Source organism: Bos taurus, chromosome 24, assembly GCF_002263795.3.
Source record: "Bos taurus isolate L1 Dominette 01449 registration number 42190680 breed Hereford chromosome 24, ARS-UCD2.0, whole genome shotgun sequence".
Lineage (NCBI taxonomy): Eukaryota > Metazoa > Chordata > Mammalia > Artiodactyla > Bovidae > Bos > Bos taurus.
In genome coordinates this window covers 28,549,009-28,554,195 of record NC_037351.1, presented here as the reverse complement: position 1 = coordinate 28,554,195, position 5,187 = coordinate 28,549,009, and the positions used below count along the sequence as shown (strand labels likewise).

Sequence of the window (5,187 nt, the reverse complement as noted above, 5' to 3'; positions counted from 1 at the left end):
TGTAAAAGTGGAGGATGTAGGAGGGTAAAATTAAAGGCAGAACAAGCCTTGGAGTTAGACAGTTCTTCGGTTAAAATTCTTGCTCTGCTATTTATTGGCTGTGAAATACTGGTCTAATTACTTCATCTTGAAGCTTTAGTTTTCTCATCCATAAAATAGGATAAAATAAGACCAGCTTCATAGTTGCTGGGAAGTATATTATAAAAGTACATAAAACAGGATAGCACCTTTCCTTTTGGTTAATTATAGTTTAAGGAAAACTTAAGAGTCCTCAAAAGGCTGCTGGTACAGAGATTCTTTGACTTAAATGTTTGTATATTTATTCTATATGATTGTGACTTAATTCCTTTCAGCCACACCCACCCTCCCAAAAGCCAATTTCACACGTTGTAAAATTCTCCCTAAACAATAAACAGTAGTTTAAAAAAAAAAAAAAAATCCAGGGACTTCCCTGGTGGTTCAGTGGCTAAGACTCTGCACTCCAAATGCAGGGGGCCCAAGTTCGATCCCTGGTCAGGGAACTAGGTCCCACATGGCGCAACTAAAGATCCCATGTGCCGAAAAGACTCCACACAGCCAAATAAATAAATTAATATTTGTTTTAAAAATCCAAAAAGGACCATTGATATTTATGTTCTCAGGGCAAATGAAGAAAAGAACAATATAGCATTAACGGTTGGTAAAGAATCTGCCTGCAATGCAGGGTTTGATCCCCGGGTTGGGAAGACACCCTGGAAAAGGGAATGGCTACCCACTCCAGTATTCTTGCCTGAGAAATCCCATGGACAGAGGAGTCTGGTGGGCTACCGTCTACTGAGGTCATAAAGAGTGGGACACGACTGAGTGACTAACACAATTACTTTCAGTAGTTTGTACAGTACAATTTCCAAAACAAAACCAAAAAATCCCTAAGAACAACTGCTTAACCATATGTTTTCTTCAGCTTTCTTCTGCCCAGACCAGCTGCCTCCTTCTCTTCTCTCCACTCTAATTCTTCAGCTTCCCCAGTCATGCTTATTCCAGTCACCCTCCTCATCCACCAATTCTGTTTCCAAACCACATCAGTTCAACAGCACACAGAAAAATAAAACTAAGCAAAACAAGCTGGACCATATATTGCTCCTCAAGAGAATTCTCGGTCAGAGAGCTGAAGGTTGGGGCAGGAAGGAGCCCTCATCTTTCTGTACAAACAAGTTTCTAAAAGGTAGTTGGTAGTTGACTTCCAGAACAATGCTCCCCTTTTTCCTTGATGCCACAACCCAACTTGTCCAACTCTCTGCAGCTGACTTGCTTTTAATAAGAGCACCCCTGAGTGACAGCTAGGCCCATGGATGCCCAAGTTGACATTTCTCTGCCTGTGTCACAGTGGTTGTAGCACTGACACTAAGTACAGGCCAATGAGATGGACTTGGAAGTGATCCTGGGAACTCTTCAGTTCGGTTCATTTCAGTCGCTCAGTCGTGTCCAACTCTTTGCGACCCCATGAATCCCAGCATGCCAGGCCTCCCTGTCTATCACCAACTCCCGGAGTTCACTCAGACTCACATCCATCGAGTCAGTGATGCCATCCAGCCATCTCATCCTCTGTCGTCCCGTTCTCCTCCTGTCCCCAATCCCTCCCAGCATCAGAGTCTTTTCCAATGAGTCAACTCTTTGCATGAGATGGCCAAAGTACCGGAGTTTCAGCTTCAGCATCATTTCCTCCAAAGAAATCCCAGGGCTGATCTCCTTCAGAATGGACTGGTTGGATCTCCTTGCAGTCCAAGGGACTCTCAAGAGTCTTCTCCAACACCACAGTTCAAAAGCATCAATTCTTTGGCGCTCAGCCTTCTTCACAGTCCAACTCTCACATCCATACATGACCACAGGAAAAACCATAGCCTAGACTAGACAGCACTTTGGTGGCAAAGTAATGTTTCTGCTTTTGAATATGCTATCTAGGTTGGTCATAACTTTCCTTCCAAGGAGTAAGCATCTTTTAATTTCATGGCTGCAGTCATAATCTGCTGTGATTTTGGAGCCCCGAAAAATAAAGTCTGACACTGTTTCCACTGTTTCCCCATCTATTTCCCATGAAGTGGTGGGACCAGATGCCATGATCTTTGTTTTCTGAATGTTGAGCTTTAAGCCAACTTTTTCACTCTCCACTTTCACTTTCATCAAGAGGCTTTTTAGTTCCTCTTCACTTTCTGCCATAAGGGTGGTGTTTTCTGCATATCTGAGGTTATTGATATTTCTCCTGGCAATCTTGATTCTAGCTAGTGTTTCTTCCAGCCCAGCGTTTCTCATGATGTACTCTGCATATAAGTTAAATAAGCAGGGTGATAATATACAGCCTTGACGTACTCCTTGTCCTATTTGGAATCAGTCTGTTGTTCCATGTCCAGTTCTAACTGTTGCTTCCTGACCTGCATACAGATTTCTCAAGAGGCAGGTCAGGTGGTCTGGTATTCCCATCTCTTTCAGAATTTTCCACAGTTTATTGTGATCCACACAGTCAAAGGCTTTGGCATAGTCAATAAAGCAGAAATAGATGTTTTTTCTGGAACTCTCTTGCTTTTTCCATGATCCAGTGGATATTGGCAATTTGATCTCTGGTTCCTCTGCCTTTTCTAAAACCAGCTTGAACATCAGGAAGTTCACAGTTCACGTATTGCTGAAGCCTGGTTTGGAGAATTTTGAGCATTACTTTACTAGCATGTGAGATGAGTGCAATCGTGCGGTAGTTTGAGCATTCTTTGGCATTGCCTTTCTTTGGGATTGGAATGAAAACTGATCTTTTCCAGTCCTGTGGCCACTGCTGAGTTTTCCAAATTTGCTGGCATATTGAGTGCAGCATTTTCACAGCATCATCTTTCAGGATTTGAAATAGCTCAACTGGAATTCCATCACCTCCACTAGCTTTTTTTGTAGTGATGCTTTCTAAGGCCCACTTGACTTCACATTCCAGGATGTCTGGCTCTAGGTCAGTGATCACACCACCGCAATTATCTGGGTCGTGAAGATCTTTTTTGTACAGTTCTTCTGTGTATTCTTGCCACCTCTTCTTAATATCTTCTGCTTCTGTTAGGTCCATACCATTTCTGTCCTTTATCGAGCCTATCTTTGCATGAAATGTCCCCTTGGTATCTCTAACTTTCTTGAAGAGATCCCTAGTCTTTCCCATTCTGTTGTTTTCCTCTATTTCTTTGCATTGATCACTGAGGAAGGCTTTCTTATATCTTCTTGCTATTCTTTGGAACTCTGCATTCAGCTGCTTATATCTTTCCTTTTCTCCTTTGCTTTTTGCTTCTCTTCTTTTCACAGCTATTTGTAAGGCCTCCCCAGACAGCCATTTTGCTTTTTTGCATTTCTTTTCCATGGGGATGATCTTGATCCCTGTCTCCTGTACAATGTCATGAACCTCATTCCATAGTTCATCAGGCACTCTATCTATCAGATCTAGGCCCTTAAATCTATTTCTCACTTCCACTGGATAATCATAAGGGATTTGATTTAGGTCATACCTGAATGGTCTAGTGGTTTCCCCTACTTTTTTCAATTTAAATCTGAATTTGGTAATAAGGAGTTCATGATCTAAGCCACAGTCAGCTCCTGGTCTTGTTTTTGTTGACTGTATAGAGCTTCTCCATCTTTGGCTGCAAAGAATATAATCAGTCATTTCGGTGTTGACCATCTAGTGATGTCCATGTGTAGAGTCTTCTCTTGTGTTGTTGGAAGAGGGTGTTTGCTATGACCAGTGCATTTTCTTGGCAAAACTCTATTAGTCTTTGCCCTGCTTCATTCCGTATTCCAAGGCCAAATTTGCCTGTTACTCCAGGTGTTTCTTGACTTCCTACTTTTGCATTCCAGTCCCCTATGATGAAAAGGACATCTTTTTTGGGTGTTAGTTCTAAAAGGTCTTGTAGGTCTTCATAGAACCGTTCAACTTCAGCTTCTTCAGTGTTACTGGTTGGGGCATAGACTTGGATTACTGTGATATTGAATGGTTTGCCTTGGAAATGAACAGAAATCATTCTGTTGTTTTTGAGATTGCATCCAAGTACTGCATTTCAGACTCTTTTGTTGACCGTGATGGCTACTCCATTTCTTCTGAGGGATTCCTGCCCGCAGTAGTAGATATAATAATGGTCATCTGAGTTAAATTCACCCATTCCAGTCCATTTGAGTTCGCTGATTCCTAGAATGTCGACATTCACTCTTGCCATCTCTTGTTTGACCACTTCCCATTTGCCTTGATTCATGGACCTGACATTCCAGGTTCCTATGCAATATTGCTCTTTAAAAGAGAAGGAGAGAAAGCTATTAACTGTTTTATTGAAAAGTGGAAGTGTTAGTCACTCAGTCATGCCCACCTCTTTGCAAACCCATGAACTGTAGCCTCCCAGGCTCCTCTGTCCATGGGATTCTTCAGGCACGAATACTGGATTGTGTTGCCATTTCCTTCTCCAGGGGATTTTCCTGACCCACGGATCGAATCTGGGTCTCCTGCATTGCAGGTGGTTTCTTTGGACCATCTAAGCCACCAGGGAGGTCATTATTAGATAAGAGAGATTAGATATCAGCCAGACCTTGAAGAGAGAGAGAGAGTTAGATCTGGTAGGTACAGAGGTCCAAGAGAGGAGAGAAGAGAAGGAGTAGAACTGTGGGATGGCTTTGTTTTCTGTCGATGTCAAGATAGAGGAAACCCTACATCATAGTAGGGCTCTCACTAAGCCGAGTTATGTTTGGGGCAATCTTGTACCTGGAATGCTTCACTCAGCTCAAAACAACCCCTCCCTCACTACAACGGGTGCCAAAGAGAAAACATATATGCAAATGAAGGTCCCGGTAATTAGAAGCTGGGCCTCAATGACTCTAGTAAATCTGCCTTTGAGGAAAGTCTGGGGAAAAGTTTAGGAGGATTTTGCACCACCAACAAAGTACTGAGGTTAAGGCAGGAACACATTTGTAAGATTTTCCTCTGGAGTTCATGGGTTGGAGAAAACTTCTGGGTCTGGCAGACCTGGCCAAGTCAGTGAAGGGAAAAGCCAATGTAGTTTTACTAGTTTGACTTTTCAGAATTGCTGCTTAGAAGAAAACCCCAGGAACCAGGAACGGAGGGCTGATCAGAGCAGGGGGTTCTCACGTCTGTGAAGTGTGGCTGTGGTTCAAGGCAGCCTGGGCTCACTGTCTGTGATTGCACTC

The 5,187-nt window shown here is 42.9% G+C and overlaps 1 non-coding gene across 1 annotated transcript; it reads left to right on the top strand.

The window, feature by feature from the left end:
* The first annotated feature begins 448 nt into the window (after positions 1–448).
* On the top strand, positions 449–521 carry TRNAW-CCA (transfer RNA tryptophan (anticodon CCA)). Its single transcript has one exon. It is a non-coding gene; the product is annotated as a tRNA-Trp (tRNA).
* Positions 522–5,187: the final 4,666 nt, after the last annotated feature.